The sequence below is a fragment of the Balaenoptera physalus genome (genome assembly GCF_965194825.1).
Source record: "Balaenoptera physalus genome assembly, chromosome: 9".
Lineage (NCBI taxonomy): Eukaryota > Metazoa > Chordata > Mammalia > Artiodactyla > Balaenopteridae > Balaenoptera > Balaenoptera physalus.
Window position 1 is genome coordinate 61,901,340 of NC_138888.1, and position 20,818 is coordinate 61,922,157.

Below are 20,818 nucleotides of genomic sequence, written 5' to 3' on the forward strand. Positions count from 1 at the left end.
TGTCCCTCTTATTTCTTATTAGGTCTAGAGGCTTGATTAGATTCAGATTCAGGCAAGAAGACCTTATAGTGGTTCTGGGTAGTGATTTTGTCATATCATGACACACATAATGTCTGGGTGTTGGATTTTGGGGTTTAGTTTTTTTTCTTTTTCTTTCTTACTTAGTTGCTCTCTCTCACTGGCAAGGTTCAAAATTATGCTACATTTATTTCCTTTGTCCAACCAGAAAAAAAAGTCAAGATCTACATAGACAAAATGACTAGGCAGAATACCAGTGGTTCTGAATCTCTTGGACAACCTGTATTTGAAGAAAGCTTCTCCTGCTTCGTACCCAAAGGAATTGACTGTACAAGGGAAAATGTATGAGATATGAACACTTAGGGATTACTGAATGTAAAATTACAAAAAGCACATCACTAATTACTATATTTAGAAGCTAAACTATTAAAAATCAGGTTGAAAATAGCTGAAATGTAATGAGTCATTTGCTAATTATTTAGCTTATGGATTTCCAATGCCATTTGCTTCTAGCCTTTTTCTTCTTCCTTAGGGAATTTTTGGTGGCACTGCTTTTTAACACCTCCAGAAACTATTGTATGCTGATAACTGACCATAAATTGTACATGTGGAGAGACACATAAGGGATTATGACTCAGGATCCGTGCTGTGTTATTGACTGAGATAAGCCATGTGGATTGCACCACAGTTGAGGACTTTCAGAGCAGAAAGAATTAGAATTCTGCTGACTAAGTCGTATGCTATCTATTGCTTGGTAAAGAATTAGAAACATAAATCAAGAAGGTGAATATGCCCCTTGAAGACAGACAGCTTATCACCATGCTTCTCAGGTGCTAGATGTGTTCAGTTATGGGTCCAGCCCATGGGTTTGCAGCCATGACTGTACCTGGGCAGCTTTTAAACTTACTGATGCCTGGACTCTACCCCAGAACTGAGTCTGGGTCTCTGAGGGTGGGTTCCAGGCATTGGTATTTTGAAAAATCTCTTTAGGTGATTCTAATATGCAGCCAGGGCTGAAAATCTTCAATCTAGCCAGCAAATAAGAGGTACAATTTATAGGTCTTGCTCTGTGCAAAAGACTGTGCTGGAAATCTCTTGCACATAAGGAAAATGATGCTTGGAGAGATGTTATTCACTCACTGTTTTGCTACAAAGAGTTTCACACTCATTCTATCTGGATTCAGAACTATGTGTTTTGAAATATTGTTGAAAGTGACCAGAAGTATGAAATGAAATTTACATCATAACTTAGAACACAGAAGATAATGAAACACAAGTTCAACAAATAATCTTACTAAGTGTGATACACTTTAATATTTTTTATTTTAATTAAAAAAATACTAGTCAAAACCTACTAAAATGATTTCATGACCTGCAGTTTGAAACACTCTTATAAACCATGACAGTGCAGATTTCCTTTCAGTTCCAAACACATGGCAAGATCTTTTCCCCCTCAATCCTGCTCATATTTTCTCTTCTTACCTAGAAAACCATTATTTTTTTTCTCTGCATTTTTAAAAGGCCAACAGGTTGGTTCCTGGCTGAAAAGCATTTCCCAGACTACTTCAGCTCATTGTGTCTCTTATTTCAGTGCCTATAGCTAACATGCAGAGCTCATCACACTTTTTTTTTTTACACTAAATCATGTGATATACTGTGATGCTCTGTAATTGTCCTATATCTTAGATGGTTATGTCTCCTTGACTAAATTTAACCTCTTTGAGGGCAGTGATCATGTTGCATGCTTTTGCTTCTATACTTTTCGAGGTGCCTAGCACAGAGCAGGGCAGATCACAAACGCTAAAAGCTGTCCTGTGACCCTAGGCACGTCAACCTCTTACGTTTCATTTCTTCCTCCTTAAAACGAAGGGGGCTGTTTTAGGTTAATCCTAAAGTTTACTCCAGGTTTTTAAGTCTTTTTGTGTATAATATCTATGAACTTCTTCTATAAATACAGAAGTGAAGAATACATTAAACATTTTTATGAGCAACCAAAGAAAAGTTCTTGTGTGGGAAGAAAAAAGGCTGAAATTATTTGGCAGTTTTTGTAGGCAAAATATAAACTCCTCTGTGCTATCTCTGAAAAGATAAAGAAGAACTTACTGGAGTTTGGAAATGGAATTGGGCTCTGGGTCATTTGGATTCTGATATGTGATTATTCATAGGCCGCATTTCTTTTCCAAGTTGAATGAATATATGGGTAGCAAGAAATATCCATGGACGCTTTATCTTATTATGAATTGATCACATCATAACACAAGCCTTAACAATGAATGTGGGGTTGGTGGGGGGGGACGTGTGGAGGCAGAGGTAGCATGATTTAGGGAAAAAATTATTGAATACGATTACAGTTTAGGTATTGTTTGTTTGCAGTGGTTTGTTAACATCACTGAGGCCCTTCCAAGTGGCTTCTGAGGTGAAAGGATGTGGCCGGCTGGGTCAGTTACTTGCATTCTTCTGAACCAGAGGCTATAGGCAGAGTAGCCAGAGAGGTAGGTGCTGCGTGCATGTGTGCGTGTTAGGGAATGGGAGGTGTGGGGAATAGGCCATCTATGGACTTTACCTGTTTATTATCATACCAATTATACCAATCCATGGTTATAATGGTTAGTTCAGAGATGGGCATAGGATCTAAGCAAGTCCAATGAGACTCATTGCTTGGCCTGCTTTCTTGTTAATGGGACCAATTGCTAAGGAGGTGGGAGGAGGGGGAAAACCTGGGGCTGTAGGTCTAGGCCCTGATTAGAGAAAATAAAGCCAGTGCAATGAAAGCACAACCACGATATGAAGAGAAACAGAGTCCTAACACTCTTTGAGCACCTGGAGAAAAGCAAGGATTTTTTTTTTAAACCTTTTTTTTTTTTTTAAAGCAACATTTTATTTATTTATTTTAATATCTTTATTGGAATATAATTGCTTTACAATATTGTGTTAGTTTCTGTTGTACAACAAAGTGAATCAGCTATAAGTATACATATATCCCCATATCCCCTCCCTCTTGAGCCTCCCTTCCATCCTCCCTATCCCACCCCTCTAGAAAATCAAGGATTTTAAAAAGCATTTTTTTTTTTTTTGCCAGTTCTACTCTTGGGATTTATAAGCATATGAGCCAATACATTTCAACCTCCTTTGCTGTAGGCTTTCAAAAGTCAGTTTGAGTTGGGTACCTATTACATCCAACTATCCTGACTATACAGGAGTTTATCATAAAACCAGCATAGCTTCACTCTTGCTCACTGCTAACCTCCTCTCTCATCTTATCCTTTGCTTAGACAGGGCCATGTCTCCTGTTTTTACAGAGCCCAACGTTCGTTTCCTCTCCATCTGGTAAGAAAGGTTTCTCCAACCTTCTGTGCGTGGTCTTCCAGGTGTCTTCCTCCAAAAGTTAACATGTGCTTGTTTCACAACAGCAAGCGGCAGGAGAGGAAAAAAATGAGGTCCAGTCTTAGGGAAGTGATGTGACTGCCTTTGTGTGTATTACAAAATACCTCTCCCTCAGAGTCCCCACCTGCCCAGCACTCCCATTCTTTGAGGCCCAGGCTGGATTTTAATCTTCAATTGCCTGTCCACCTCCACCTCAGCCAGAGGACACGGGGCAGGGTACAAATGACACAAAGACTGTGCTGAGGTCCCACAGTACTAAGAAGAAGCAAGAGCTGGAGTCAAGAGGTAGAAAAACAAGCCCACACCCACACCCACTGTTACTGTGGTCTCTTCCTAGGGTGTTGACAGCTGCTGATGCTGTGTCTCTGGGCATCGCCACACTGGGCATATCCTGCTGTGCAGTGATCACAAATGTTGATGATAGCTGGAAAAACAGTATCACTTGTCACTTGAAAGCAGTATTTCCCAGTATCATTTTGATCTTAAGGTTGGTATCTTTTCTGAAGGGCCTTCCTGAATTCAGTTTGGTGATCTTCACAGCCAGTCTTTGCTGATGAAAGTCAATAGTTCAAAACGTCCAGTTGGAGGCCACCTGGCCATTGGAAGAGAACAGAGCACATGGTAAAGCAGGGCATTTGGCAAGTCTCCCCTGACACACCAGTGACACCATCAGGGGTCAGTCTAGGGGCCCCAGCTGGTCTTTAGTTTTTTCGGTCTCCTGCACTCCTGGGGGTGGGGGGGGGACTCTCAACACTGTGTTGGAGACAGGAAGAAAAAGCAGGAAACACGGGAGAAACCGCAATTCCACTGGGCAGTCTCCAGCGGCGCACACGGGGTTCGGGGGCGTAGGTGTGGGCGGTGCCTCTGTGGAGGCGGGAAGACAAGCCCCTAAGGGGGATGGGGGCGGTTAGGAGATGGGGCGAAGTTCCAACACCGTCGTGGGCGCAAGCCAACGGCGAGGGCGGCCCGCCGGTGCCGGGTCCCAGCACTTGCCCTGTTTTGGCCCAGGCCGAGGGGCGACCTGACCCGGCGGAGAGCTGGGGCAGCCCGGGTTCTGGCCCCTGGAATCTCTCCTTGTCTGCAGGCTCCCTCCTTATTTTCTTGCTTCCTCCCCCCTCGCCGCCCGTCCTAAAACGCGGCGCCTTTAAGAGGGAGCTCGGTTACCCTGGGGGCGGGAACCCCTCGGCAGATCGCGAGGCGGCGGCGCTCGGCCGCGATGCTCCTCACTTTCTGCTCCAGCTCCCGTCGCCGCCGCCGCCGCCTGGATCGCCACAGCCATCCCCGCCTCCTCTTCCTCCTCCTCCTCCTCCTCTGCCTCGAAGCGTCGTTTTCTGCAGCAGAGGAGAGAAGTGCTATGTCAGGAAAGTTCCGGGAGGGACTGGCTGGGGCCATGATCCCCGGGCTCTCCCGCAGGCGCCCGCGCGCAGCCCTTTGTATGAGGTGAGACTTGGGGTCCCCGGCCCCAGAGACAGGTAGCCGCCCGCGGGGAGCGCTTTGATTCGTCGCGGTGGGAAGGGTGTGCGGTTGGGCGGAGTGTGTGGCGGGGGACGAGGCTGGTGAGACCGAAGTTGTGCCGGAGAAGCTCGGGGTTTTCGGGAAGGTTTTTGCAGCTGGACTAGAGGGATTTCGGCAGCCAGCGCCACACGGTGGGGCCCGGCCGGGACTCGGTGTCCCCGGGTCCCGCCTCGCCTCGCCTCCCGACGCCCCCTGCCCCGTCCCCTGCCCGCCCGAGCGGTGAGGCCTTCGAGGAAACCGCTCCGCTACTGGCCGGCCCCCGGTGCCGGGTTTCTCTCTGCCGGGCTCTCCCCTCGAGATGCTAAGCGCTGGGAGTGAGAGGCAGGGGATGGAATCTTCCTGAACTTTTACACTGTGGGCTCCTCACTCTTCAGAGGTGAAATTCACCTCGTTTGCCCAAGTCCGAGGGCTCCTTCGAGCTCCACCGGTTCTGAGAGGTTGCCTTTTACTTGTGGGTGAGCTTTCCGCGCTGTGGCTCTTTCAGCCTTGGTCGGTTTTCAGCGTTGCACTGATTTTCGTCCGCCCTCCTCCTCCCCTTTTGGGAAACATTTTTTTTTTTTTTTAAAGAAAAAAAATATCTTGGAGGATTCGGATGCTAAAGCAAACCAACCAACCACCACTACAACAAAACCCAACAATGCATTTTTGTGAAATTTACCCCCCGGGGCTGACCTAAGTATTCCAAGTGATTGTTTAGTCCCCATGAAATATTTAGTCTTGGTCTTAACACTTATGAAAGGCAGAGATCCCTGTAGTAGGCTGCAGGGTTGTTTGTTTTTTTTTTTTTTTTAGTGAGGTAAGATGAGGTTTCAGTCATGTTTTTTAAAAATTTCAATCATGTTTTTTAAAGATTTTTCTCTTTGTTTATTGGTTTTCATTATATCTTAGATTAAGAAGGCTCCCGTTAATTTTAGGAGTAGTATTTCTAAGAATTATAAATAAAACCTGATGTTTCTTGCATAATGCGACATTGCTTCAGACAGTTTTACTCTTGGATGTGGTATGTAGTAGGTGTAATTATTTGATGAAACCTAATATATAAGTACATTTATTGCCCAAGTGGCTAAGTTTTCTTTTTTCATGTATCCTGTGGGTGAAGGAAGCCCCTTTTCTCACACCCCCAGGTCTCTACCACAACTGACTGTTCTTGTTTCTGTCTTCTTCACTCACATTGTATATATCTGATGTCAGGGACAAATTAGAGGCGCTGATGGCAAGTCCCTATATTCTGTGAAGTGTTGCATAGCCAGAATTGTAGTGATGTAATTGATTATATCATCCAGATTATTCTGAAAAATAAAAATAGAATGTGGGGGCTTGTTTAAAGAAAAGAGTGTCATGAAGTATTTAAATTCTCAAGTATATGCTTTACATATAGTTTGTGTGTGGAAAGATATATTACCAAAATAGACGGGGAATACGGTAGGAGACAACTTATGTGCAGTGGGGAAGTTTTGAAAGAAAATCATTCCAGAATAAACATGAATATGATAACATTTTGTTTGGGATATAGGTTTTCATCTCTGAGCATGGTTTTGTCACTCTGTTGTCAAATATACCAGAATTGAAACTTTAAAAAAAGAACTCTCCATCTCAAACATTTTCTGAAAATTTGTAGCAAACTGAGCATTTTTGGAAAAAAATTTGCTTCGAAAAAGTCGCATACTTAAAACCCTGACTGCAGTTACTATTTTATCTTAAGTTTGCTGGACTCTAGGCCAGAAAGTACTGCATTCAGTAAGAATTTGGGGTTCTAAAGTGGATGTGACTTATTTCCTAAAACTGTGTGGATTAATATGAGTACCTTGAGATTTGGTATGTGATTTATTTGATTGAGATGATTGTTTTGTGAGTAATTCTTTTTGAAACTAAAGATATATATTCATATGTATATCACATATACATGTCACAAATATATATGTCACAAAATCCATATCTATTCATAGATACGGGTATACGTATATTTATGTATCTCTATATATCTATAAAAGGGAAAACTGTTCAGGGACTCAGTAATACTCCTGCACTAAGAAGAGCACGTCTGAAAGATCAAAAGCTAAAAACATTTCTTGCTACAGCTTGTCATTTCTTCAGCAATTTCATCACTATCAGTTAAGTTAAAAAAATACTGTGTTTTCCAGCATGTTCTTGTTCTCACACAAGGCTTGGACCAGGGAGCCATATGCCAATGATCCTAACTGCATATTTTTAAAATGGACTGAATTATCACACCAATGGATGATTGAATCAGGCATTTCTTAAGCTTCAGTAATTTACCTCCAGTAGAAGAATCCCTGGTAAAATTTAGCTTGTTAATATAGTGTTTTATTCTTTTAACACTTCAGTAATTACCTTCAGGGCATTCCCCATAGGTCTGGGTCTTAGAAAGTAGACATCAAAGGCATGGGAGGCAAGCCTTGGGTAAGTTTTGGTACTCCAATTTGTGAAATGATGTCTTGAGTATTTGATTTGAGAGAGATACTCATTTATACTTGGGAAAATAATACCTATGATACAGTGCTCCAGTCACTATAGGCAAAGCTTTGGAATATTTCTTATCATGTTCCACAGCTGAAACTGCTGCATTTTAGCATATGTATGAAAGTTAGAAATGAAATGATTTTTTAGACTTTTTTTCATTTGCTAGACATTTACCAGAAATGTGTTTATATTTGCTACAAATGCCCTTTACTTTATTGCATATGGCAATTTTTTCCTTTTCCTTTTTTTTTTTTTTGCTACTATGATGTGTATATTTAGGGTGAGTTCTTAGTGTTTACTTGAAACAGACAGTACCATGTTTCACAGAGTTTATGTTGTGTCTCTTCAGCTTAAAAAAAATAACATTTGAAATGTTTGACTATGAACATGAGATCACAGACTTTCAGAACTGATGGGATCTTGGTCAATTGTAGTTTCAGTTTCCTGGGAATTTTCTGTTTAAGGTCGGATGTGGCCCTGATTTGAACTGGATGATCCACAAATAGGTACTTTTGCAACCACAAAACATGGAGAACATTCCAAATAATTTGCAGTGTGGGCATGCTTTAGTGTTTAGTTGGCTTGAGGCAGTGTGCCATGCTTGTAAAAAATGGTTTTTGAAGCTGACAGCAAGCTGTTTCACTCTTTGAGTTTGACACATAGGATGTAGTGCCTTTTAGCCTCTGTGCCAGTAAATGTGGACAGGATTGGAAAAAGTAATTTGTTCACATTTCTGTATGTCAGAAGATTCAGAAAACTCAAGCATGAAACTAGCTTAATATACTGGAAAGCTCATTCATATTCATTAAAAATGTAATGAAGAGTTGAGAATGTTGGATTTTAACACAGCTTTCAGGTCATGGGCAAAAGAGTGTATATTTGCAGTTAGTAGGGTAATCTAGTGGTCATCTCTTGAAATTAATAATAACACTATTATTAATAGTATTTCCTTTGAGTGATAATCCTCCCAGGCCCAACTTTGATTAAAAAACATCCCCAGCCAGACACTGTACCAATCACCTAGCAAATATGTTAACTGATTCTTAAATAATTTTAAGTTGAAACCCTTATGTGTCATTGTAGTCATAAGCTTTATGTACCTTTGGGGTTTTTGACCAAAGTTTCTTGGTTAACTTCTTTTCTATCAATTGACGAAGCCCAATCTATATCATTAAAGCATTTAAAAATATTTTAGGCAAATTTTTTTATGTGAAAATTTCTAAGGATTTGCCTTGGGAAGGGAGTGCAGAAGGGACATGATTCTTTATTGCAGCTCTTACCTTCCAAAGGAAGGTGCCTTCATCTCTTCCTGTCTTTTTTTAAACAAAAACAAATGCATAGGTAATTTTAGAGAAAGAACATTTGCAGGCATTTAAAGATGCTTGAAGTTTCAATCAAAATAAGGGTTTCAGCTCAAAGTTACCTAAGAATCAGGGAACGTTTGTGCCAGGTGTTGGTTACAGTTTCTGGCTGAGGGTGTCTGCTGCTGATCTCAGTTGGTCCTGGGAAGATACAGATTCAAAGGGAGTTGGAATGGAAAGGGGCTAATTCCAAGCATAGCATCTATTGCCTTCCAGAGGGAAAAATGTTTGCCTAAGTGTGTACTTTATAAAATCCACTTTTCATCATTGTAGCTTATTTTTTCCATTTCCTCCATGCTATATATGAAGTGTATAGTGTCTTCCTGCTCCATTTTTGATTAACCTTGCACTTCTAAAGTTTCACACTGTTCAGCACTAGCAGAGAGTCTGTTCTTTAAGCCTTTGAGCTTGTTCCCAGCAGTACTTTTCAAATGTGTTCCCCTTATTTTGAATTATTGAGTTCTTTAATGATACATTATGAGTTTTGAATTTAAGATTCCTCCATCTTCCTTAATAGGCCTTGGTTGAATTTGCTCCTACTTAAAGGTGCAGTGATGTTGGTCACTTCTCATTTTTGTGCCTATATTTCATGTACAGTTGCTATTGTGAGGTTTCAAATCTTTATTCTTTATTCATACGCATGGAAAATTTAGAAAATCCAGACAAGCTAAAAAACAAAAAAAAAAGGAAAAGGAGAGTTATGCCTATTAACATTTTGATATATATCTTTATATACATATGGAAAAATACTATAATACTTCATTTTCTAGAAATGATACTTTACTATATGTTTTACTTTTAAATTTTCATACAAAGATGAACCACATTCCATATCATAGAGTGATCTTCTGTAACATATTTTGGGGTTTTTTTTGTTTTTTAATTTATTTATTTTATTTATTTATTTTTTGGCTGTACTGGGTCTCCGTTGCTGCGCGCGGGCTTTCTCTAGTTGCAGCCAGAGGGGGCTACTCTTCGTTGCGGTGCACAGGCTTCTCATTGCGGTGGCTTCTCTCGTTGTGGAGCACGGGCTCTAGGCACACGAGCTTCAGTAGTTGTGGCTCGCGGGCTCTAGAGCACAGTCTCAGTAGTTGTGGCACACGGGCTTAGTTGCTCTGCGGCATGTGGCATCTTCCCAGACCAGGGCTTGAACCCATGTCCCCTGCATTGGCAGGCGGATTCTTAGCCACTGCGCCACCAGGGAAGCCCTGTAACATATTTTGAACACTAAATAGTATTTTGTTCTGTGGATGTGTCATATTTCATTGGGGAGATGCCATAATATCAGACAGGTTTTCTTTTTTTTAAATTGCTACTATATAGCAGTAAATATCTTAAAGCTCAGCTTTTGTACATATCTGTGGTTATTTCCTTTGAGTAAAACCCTGGAAGTAGAATTTTGGGGTAGGGATAAAAGGCAATGATGTTTTTTATTGACCTCAAGGCATTTTATTAGTCCCAATATAAATCTGTAGATTTAATCATAGCTTTCCTTGGTTACCTTCTGCAGTTTTTTTTGGTCAGTGTAATATGAAAGACTCAAGTCAGATAGCATTTGAACCCTGAGCTGAGTGACTAGGGCTTTATCCAAATGAAATAACCCTAGATATTTATCTAGGGTTAAATATTTAGATATTTGGATACTTATCTATAAGGTCCAGCCTCAACACCAGGACATCCATTAGTGCCCAGTTATAGCTGTAAAAGCTGTTACCACCTAAACAGGAATAGCAGTTGATAGTGTGCCCTGAGAGTTCTCTCTTTTTCACTTTCGGTCTTCTTACTATATTACCATCTGACCTCCTGGCCACATTTACTGATACATACATAATTGCTGTGTGGTAGAGTAAATAAATATTGTTTCCTTATGTATAGTCATCTCTAAGATTTAAAGATTCTATTTTCTGCCCTTTGCTGCCAACACCTGGACTCTTAATGTCCTCTGTGTGTTTATCTCTGTATCTCTATATCTATATTTTATATATTTATCTCTATCTTTCTCACTCTCTGTCGATAATACAAAACTTCATCGTAGCCAGAAATTACGTTTTAAAATCAGAGGAGTATCCCTCTGGCTACCACACAAACATAGTCACTTCCGGGAACAAATCTAGGGGTATAAAATGGGCAAACGCCAGGAAAAGGACATGTGTGAAAACTTATGGATTGATAGTTTAATGTAGAGAGAAATTTTCTCCTTCATTTCTATGACTGACGTTGTCTTTAGCTGTCAGACATGACCCTAATGACTGCAGAATGGCATTTGTATTTCCATGTACATTTTTCATTTTTAGAATTTGGTGCTGGCTGTAAAAAGGAAACAGAAAGTAAGTACACACACACACACACACACACACACACACACACACACACACAAACATATTTTCTGGGCCAGCTATTCTTTTTTCAGACAGTGTCTTCTCCACTGTGTGGAGACCATGTCCTTTCCTCCTGTCTCTAGTCAGGCTGAGCTTCTCTGTTCCCTTTGTACCTGGTGCTTTCCTGTTCTAGCACTTCAGAATGAATTTTTTGTTTAGATGAGTATAATGTCCTTCTTTAATATCTCAAACAACAGGAATCATATCTTTGTATTTTGGCATGGAATTTAACAGGCATGTAAAGATTGAACGGGTACATTTTTTCATGAGATTGTGTGGATGTTCATTGTTTACATGGAGAGGTTTAGAAAATGCTTTTGAAACTGATTTTACTACATATTTTTAAAAGAATATTTGTTGTGAAGTGCCTCGTACATACAAAGGTGCATAAAACATATTTGTAAGTTAAAAAAATAGAATACCTTTGCACCTACTGCCAAGGTTAAAAAGTATGATATACCTAGAATCCCCCAGTTTACCCATTCCCCACCTAAAGGCAACCCTTGCTTTATCTCTAAAGCAACATATTCTTTAGTTTTGGTTATTTTAGGACTTTACATAAAGGGAATTATGATATATGTATTATATACTTTTATGTTTGCTTCATTTGTTCACTGTTATGTTTTTGAAATTCATCAATGTTCATAGCTGTAATTTGTTTTTGTTTCTGTTTAGTGGTTTATTGTATGAATTCTATAATTTATTCATTTCACTCTTAAGGGGCATTTGTCATTGTAACTACGTTTTCAGAAGCATAAAGTATAAGCATAAAGTTTTCCGTGATATCCTTTTATCTGTTTAACCACTGCCACATCTGTGATATGTCCCATTTCTTTTTTACTCCTGATGCTGCTGATTTCTGTCTGTCTGTCTCTGTCTATTGCTCTTTCACTCTCTGTCTCTCCTTCAATCTTCTTTTAAAATTTTTTTTATTTTTTGGCCATGCCACCGGGCATGTGGGATCTTAATTCCCCGACCAGAGATCAAACCCTTGCCCCCTGAAGTGGAAGCGTGGAGTCTTAACCACTGGACCACTAGGGAAGTCCCTCTCCTTCTTCAATCTTGAGATATATCTTTTCAAAGAAAAGAACTTTTCAAAGAACCAACTTTTGGCTTTGCTGATCATCACTATTACATGTTTTTTTCCCTAAATCCTTCATTTTTTGCTCTTTTATTTTCTTTCTCCCATGTTTTTAGGTTTATTCTGCCATTATTCTAATTTCTTAAGTTGGGTGCTTAGCTCATTAATTGTGAACTTGCCTCATCAGAGGACAAGGAGTTGCCCTTGAATCATCACATTAGTTGCTTATCAGAATTTTTATGTAGTGCTTTTGTTATCATACAGTTCTAAATATTTGCTATGGTTTCTTTGATTCATAGATGCAAGATCCATCTTGAGAATGTTGTTTGCTAATTGCTAAACATAGTTTGTTGTTGCTGTTGCTGATTTCCAACCTATTTGTAATATGGTCCCAGTATGTGGTCTCTATCATACCAGTCTTCTGATGCTCTTTGAGGTTATCTTCATGGGCTAGGGCAAATGTTCCCTTTTTAATAAATGTCCCATGTGTAGCTTGAAAATCATGTATATTCTCCAGTTTCTGGGTGCAGTGTTCAATGTGTATCCATAAGATGAAAATTTTAATTGTGCTGTTTAAATCTTCTTACTGCTTATTAATGATTTTGTCTGCTTGATTATTCAGTTACTGAGAAATTGTAACAATGGCTTTATCAATTTCATCTCCATAATTCACCTTCTGCTTTGAATATTTTGAGATTTGTTATTAAGTGCCTTTACAATTAGATTTTTAAATATTCTTATGGTAAATTAAACCTTTTTTCATATGTAATGACCTTCTAAGTCTCTAATCGTGCTGTTTGACTTAATTTTTTCATTGATATTAATAAAACAATTTAGGGTTCCCTATAGATTTTGATTGGCTTGATATATCTTTCTCTACTCTTTGACTTTCAGGTTGGATTTATGTTCTTATGTTTTTAGATGTCTTTTGTAAATAGCATATAGCTAGATCTTTGCTTTTAACTGGAGAGTTTAGTTTTTTTATGTGTAGAATGAAGACTGACATATTTGGGTTTATTATCACATTATGATGGATTTTCTGTTCTGCTCTATCTCTTTCTGCTTTCCTTTGTTGCCTTGTTTTGAATAGGTTGGTTCTCTCCCACCCCCTTTTACTATTCTTTTTATTTTGAGGGTTAGGGCACTGGCTATAAGCTCCATATCTATTCTTTTAGTGGATACCCAGACAGTTTTACTATGCATACTCATCTTAATCTAGTTTAATCAGTATCTTTGCCTTCTGCCATAGACTGAATTGTGTTCCTCCAGATTCATATGTTGAAGCCCTACCCCCTAATGTGATTGTATTTGGAGTTGAAGTTTATAAGGATGTAATTAAGGTTAAATGAGGTCATATGGGTGAGGCCCTAATCTAATAAGACTGGTGTCCATATAAGAAGAGGAAGAGACACCGGAGATATCTTTCTTCCTTTTACCTATGCACAGAGGAAAGGCCAAGTGAGGACACAGTGAGAAGGTGGCTGCTCTTGATTGCTCCTGTTGCCTTTATCATTTTAAGGTTTTGTTATTTTTGACTATGAGCTGCTCACTTTCCCTAGAACTTTATTGGTGGTAATTTTTTCAGGCCTAGGTTGAAGGTGAGTTCCTCCAGAGGGGAAATATATTTTGATTCTACTATTAGCTTGGACACTATTGGCTCAGGTACATTTAAATGAGATTTCTGCTTGAGGGTTTGTTTGTTTGTTTTTTTAATCTCAGGGCTAGTTTGTGGATACGAATTCCTTGGGGAGATTATTTTCCCTCATCTGTCTAGCACTAGATTCAAGACTGGCAGTTTTCTTTGCTGTCTCTTTTGGCATGGAGGAGTTTATTTCTTGTTCACTTTTCACATAGCAAAGTAGCCCTTTGAGGTCCTGGTTGCTGTTGTGGTCTTCTAAAAAAGCAGACAGTAATGTGTCAAGCTAAGATTGAAAAATGCTTACTTTTCTTTTTTTCTTTTAACTCCAATTTTATAATTTATCATTTTCCTCTACCGATACATTTTGAATTTCTGTATAGTATATTGGTATCAGTCTTTCCTAAGGCCTAAACTTCATCTTGTTTACAGTCATTTAATATTTTGTTTTATATTTTGTTCTTTAGGAAGTTAGTGTAGGCATCTTATTTTAAATTATTCGGTTACATCTGGTTATATTTGCAAGCTTGAAAGACACTGCCAGTTACAATTATATTTCTATTGCTTCAGATTTCTGGGTTTTGCCTTTAAATGGCAGTAGGGAAAGTTAAAAAGCCACATTTGGTCTGTATTGCCCTTATCTATAATCTCCAAAGCAAGTTAAAGATGGCAGACTGCAGGATTCTTCTGGGTAGTTCACTTTTGAAAAGGAGTAATTATTCCATGTTTATTTCAAATGGTTACATCTTGGTAAACATTTAAGAAATGTTTAGTTTTTCTCTTTGTTATACTCAATATTTTTCCTTTAACCCTATGTAGTATAGATATGTGGATGCAGCCTTGGTTGTAATGATCAGTTAAAATGCAAAGAGTTTGAGAACCTCAGCATTTGTATTTCTTAGTACTCAGTTACTATGGATTAGCTATAAAAACTTAGATACAGTGGTAAAATGAAGTCAAATACAAAAACAGACTGAAGTAATTAACTTGATTACCTTTGGGTAATTATTTCATTCATCAAGTCATAAAGCTAAGCTTTTAATATTTTCTGTGCTCTTTTTATGAAATAATTTTTCTTTTGCATTCTGAGTTTTAAAATCTTTTTGTCCTACTAATTTTTCTCATCTTGCATAAGGAATCACCAGAATAGAAATGATCTCCGAGGCTCGCATAATAGAATTTTATTCTCGTAAGGTCTTTGCTCATATCTAGATTCTAGGTTGGAATAAAGTTTCAGGAAAAGATCCTTCAGATAATATTTTTTTTTAGTGGATAGGCAGGGAAGACTCCTATGAAAAACCTCATTACATAACATAGCATCCATTTAGTTTGCGGCCCTTGTACAAAGGGAATTTTCTATTTGTCTAATATAAACTTGAGACTTGGAGTGATCATTTTACTGAATGCTGTCCCTCCCAGAATCTACGTTAAATGCTTATTCTATTCAATTCCAGCATAATAAATATTCCACATATAAGAAGAATTTTCACGTTTGTTTCATCAGCCATTAGACAAACTCTATATTTGGGCCATTCCAGTGCAATGGTTCTTGCCGTTATAGAATCTATATTGAGTCCACCCACATGTACGCACACTCATGCACCTCTTTCTGGTATCACTTTCATAGGCCGCATCTGCTAGGAGAAATCAAATGAGAACCAAGCATGAATGAAGTATAACAAAACTGGAAGAACTCCACATAAGTATAAACAGTGATGAGTATACAGCAGTATATAGTGTTCTTTCCGCCTTTTTTGTGTAAGAGGAAAGCTAAGAATTGAAATTCCGACTATTATGTGTACAGTTGACATTGGGTGAGTGAATTCCCTATAGTTCCTTGGTCTTACCTCCCATATGTCAGTTGAATCAGCACTTCGTGAACTTGCAAAGTCTTACTGACACTTTGATTTTTGAGCAGAGAACCAGAGACTAGCAGCAGGCATCTTACTGAATGGCAGCATCATTGGGGCACTGCCAGTGGGGAACCCAGCAACAACAAACATCACAGCCTCACCCCAAATTCCTTCTCCTTTGTGGTTTTGTGATGCGTGATGAAGAATTGTTCTTTGGTGTTCAGAATACAGCCATTTTATCAACTTTATTTATTTATTTTTCATTTCTAAAGGTTCAAAATGAATAGTCCAGATTTTCTTTAAAAATTTTCTTTGCTAAGGCATGATTTTTTGGTGGGGAGGGAGCATGGTAGGTGTTGGGAGGTGATATGCAATACTTTGAATTTAGAATGACAATTATGTAACCCTTTTTACTTAGAACAATCCTTCCCCATTGTTGGCTATACAGCAAACTTAATTGAATATTAAAATTTGGAAATAACAGAAATGGAAATAAGATTATATTAAAGGAAATAATTATTTTTATTCATGAACTTTGTTTTATGGCAGGTTTTAGTAGAGAGTCCTTCAGCTAGTGAGGTTTCAAGAAACAGTTTTTTGAATTTAAAATTATTTGTCAACAGTTTGGTTTTAGAAGACTTTTTTAGGGCCACATGCATTTAGTAAAATTTTATTTATTCTTGCAGTGAAAACTTCCTGCTTTTAGTCTTCATTTATTTATTTTATTTTACCTCTTATTCCCTATGACCTACTTTTTCTCACCCTTCTCCCATCAAAAAATAAATAAAACAGAACACAAAATAAACTATAACTTCAAAATCAAAATATATAGGCATGCCTCAGAGATATTGCAGGTTTGGTTCTAGACCGCTGCAATTAAGTGAATATTACAATAAATTGAATCACAGAATGTTTGGTTTCCCAGTGCATATAAAAGTTTACACTATACTGTAGTCTATTAAGTGTGCATAACAGTCTAAAAAAACAATGTATATAACTTAATTAAAAAATACTTTTTGCTAAAAAATGCTAACCATCATCTGAGCCTTCAGCGAGTCATAGTAGTAGCATCAGAGATCACTGATCATAGGTCACCATAACAAATATAACATATATAATAAAATATATAATATAATTATATAAAATACAATAATAAAAAAGTTTGAAATATTGTGAAAATTACCAAAATGTGACACAGAGACATGAAGTGAGCAAATACTGTTGGAAAAATGGTGCCAATAGACTTGCTAGATGCAGAGTTGCCACAAATCTTCAATTTGTAAAAAGTGCAAGATCTGAGAAGCACAATGAAGCAAAGCACAATAAAACGAGGTATGCCTATGCTAGTCTTTAGCCTAGTACTTTTGCATTTATCTTAGTGGATAATATGCTATCATAGAGCATGACATTTAGAGAATGTTGTAAGAAAATATGGACAAATAAATGAGGAATTATATTTTCTTTGTTTTCTACTCTTCGGGCATCCTGAGTTTTTCTTCACAGCACAGGCAGCAAAGTGTAATGCAGTGGTTACTCTGTGTTTCTATGTCTGTTTGATGTGAGTCAGGGTTCTCCAGAGAAATAGAACCGATAGGAGATATGTATGATTTATTATAAAGAATTAGCTCATGTGATGATGGAGGCTGAGAAGTCCCACAGTTGGCCACCTGCAAGCTGGCAACCCAAGAAAGCTGATGGTGTTGGTGGGAACTGGAGGGCTGTTGGTATAAGTACCAGTTGAAGGTAGATGATTGAAGTTCCAGCTCAAACAGGCAGACTTCGAATTCCCCCTTCTTGACCTTTTTGATTTATTCAGGCTTTCAATGGATTGGGTGATATCAACTCACTTTGGGGAGGGCAGTCTGCTTTCCTCAGTCTACTAATTCAAATGCTAATCTCATCCAGAAACAGCACCACAGACACACCCATAAATAATGTTTAATCCAGGCACCCTGTGTCCCAGTGAAGTTGGCATGTAAAATTAACCATCACAGTGAGTATCCCCACTAGACTTCAGAGTTACATAAGATCAGGAGATATACCTGTTTTTTCATTGTATGCCATGCTTAGTCAGAAGCTGGCATAGAGCAGGTGCTTAATAACTATTTGTTAAAGGAAGAGAATGAGTTTAAATAAGTGTATAAGTTAAGCTGAAAAGTATATATCAAAGATTTAGAACATGAATAGCATGGTGAAAGACTGAGTATCAGGTGAATATCAAGATATGCAAGTGAGGTAATTTTAGTTGGCATATGATGATTCTGTTGACATTTCCTTTGTCTTTATTTGGTGGCCACTTTGAATATTAAAACTAAAGTATTACTTCTTAGATTTTTGAACTCCAAGAATTTTAAGTATGACCTTTAGATTTTTCAGAATCTTCCCAAGTTAAACATATTACTTTGATCATGGCAGTGAATCAAGGTCAAAACAGAATTGCTATTATTTCTGAGGATGATTCAATGCTGCTCTTCAGCAATCCTGTTTTGAAATTGCACACCAAGAGCAGAATGATGTTTCATTCTAAGCTGTTTCCCTTGCACTATTTTTTAGCTTCCCACTTATGAAAATGTTTAGTAATTACATATTGTCCCTTATGTTGATTATTGGAATTTGCTATGGTAATGAATTATATTTACAGAGCCAAGGGACCAAGGATGTTAGCATCTTTTTAAAGATATATATAAAATTAAGGTAAATATATATATATATATATATATATATATATATATATATATATATACACACACACACACACATATATATATATATTTGACTATTGTATATTCAGATATACACTCAAGAGGTTATTTGAAGTATCTGGTGATGTCATTAAGGTCTTCCAATTCCACATTCTGTAACATTTCTATTCTACCATCAGAGAAGATGTGTCTGGTTGATGCGGGTGGGGTGGGGTAGTAAGGTGGTAGGGGTAGGGAATCTTACACACTGTCTTATACCAAGAGATGATGCTTGAATCGTCTCAGACAGTATCATTGCCCAGATATGTAGGAAGAGAGAGGAGACCATGGTGTAGCACGTATGTCCCCCATTTGTTTTGGATAGGATGTCCATGAACCTCCAACAACTAGCACACTACCTGGCACATGGTCGATGCCCTAAACATTTTTGTTTAATTGACTTGGTTGCAGCTGTCAGGGGCAGTCACAGTCAGCAACAACAAGTGTTCTGAAAAACAAGGAAGCTGTACTACAGTTTTGCACCTGGAAGTAGAGGAATAAACTGGGCATGGTTGTAGTGGACTGTTTCTAGGTGTAGGAAGGAATATACAGACTTCCACCAGGTTTGAAGCAATGACACAACAAAAGAAGCTGCATCTCTTTTGTTCTGAAAAGACACTATTGAGGGTCACTTTTCTGAAATAAATGGGGTGGAAGCTGGAGTGGAGAAGGTCAGAGGAAGAGAAACAATGGTATCATGTCAAAATCACAGTGCAGAATCTTGAGGTGAAAAACAGGTTTAAATTCAATTGGGTGAGATGTGGAAAATAGTCATTTCCAAGGGTGACGGGTAGAACGCTGGTTTTCTTTTTTCAGTAGAACTGCTAGCTCGTAAGTACTGGGCACTGACTGTGTGCCAGTACCTTACATGTGCTGCCTCATTTAACATGGCCCCACCGCAGCTTCAGGAACCAAGGTGCACCATGGTCATCTCCATTTTTCTGAGGAAGAACCTGAGGACATGAGAGATAAGTAACCTGCCCAATGACACTTAGTAAGTAAATGGTAAACAGGTACTCTGACCCCTGCGGAGGTGGACACAGTGGGCATCTGGAGGAAGGGCATGGAAGTGCTCAATAAAAAGCTTATTTTCACCCTGATTGAGTTTTGATTCCCTCCAAAGGATATGCCAAAATCATTTGTTGTTAAGCAGTGGAGGGGCTTCCCTGGTGGCACAGTAGTTAAGAATCCTCCTGCCCATGCAGGGGACATCGGTTTGAGCCCTGGTCCAGGAAGATCCCACATGCTGTGGAGCAACTAAGCCCATGCGCCACAACTACTGAGCCTGCGCTCTAGAGCCTGTGAGCCATAACTACTGAGCCCGCATGCCACAACTACTGAAGCCTGCGCGCCACAACTACTGAAGCCCACGTGCCTAGAGCCCGTTCTCTACAACAAGAGAAGCCACCGCAATGAGAAGCCTGCGCACACAACGAAGAGTAACCCCCGCTTGCCACAACTAGAGAAAGCCTGTGCACAGAAACAAAGACCCAATGCAGCCGAAAATAAAATAAATAAATTTTAAAAAACCCAAAAAAACAAAAAAAAAGAGGCAGTGGAGAAGAGAGTAGCATCATTTTTAGAAGAAATATGTGTGATGGTGGAAACATTTATTTTTATTTTTTATTTTTTGGCCACGCCACACAGCATGTGGGATCCTAGTTCCCCGACTAGGGATCGAACCCACACCCCCTGCACTGGAAGCTTGGAGTCTTAACCACTGGACTGTCAGCAAAGTCCTGGAAACATTTAGTTTTGATAAGATAAACTTAAGGCCTTGGAAATTTTCACTTTGTACTGTGTGACTATTAAAGAAAAATTAAATGTCTTATCTTCACATAGATAGGTGTATGGGGTCAGATGGGTTACAGAGTTGCTTAAGGAAACAGTTTTAAAAAGTGGAATGGCAAGCCGAGCTGTACCCAGAAATTCAGCTGCATTAAAAAAATAAGACTTTTGCAGAATAGCATGAAAGCAAACAAAAATTAGCACTTTTTTTTTCTTTTTAAAATTGCATTGATTCCCAAGAGATGTTTGTAGAAACCAGAAAGGTGATCTAGAGAATAATGTGAAAAGGTAGGTACTGTTTTTTTAAATTACTAGGTAAATAATTGGAAGAAATATGGGGTAATTTACAAGTAGTGACTAGATAAATTACCATATATAAATTCTGTGCTTTGTGGGATAACAAAATTATATTCTACTCATAAGTTTCTTATGCCCTTTACTGATGAGAGTACATTTCTTGCATAGTAATTAAGACTTGCCTAAAGGATAAGGGACATTTCTAAAAATTTATTTTATTGAAGTATAGTGGATTTAAAATGTTTTGTTAATTTCTGCTGTACAGCAAAGTGATTCAGCTATGCA

The 20,818-nt window shown here is 38.6% G+C and overlaps 1 protein-coding gene across 1 annotated transcript in view; it reads left to right on the plus strand.

Annotated features, from left to right (window-relative positions):
• The first annotated feature begins 561 nt into the window (after positions 1 to 561).
• Positions 562 to 20,818, plus strand: part of GPR63 (G protein-coupled receptor 63) — a 58,030-nt gene continuing 37,773 nt past the window's right edge. Inside the window, exon 1 of the mRNA XM_082475358.1 lies at positions 562 to 4,842. The gene's annotated coding sequence lies outside the window, so the exon portion shown is untranslated. The remainder of the gene's footprint in view (positions 4,843 to 20,818) is intronic.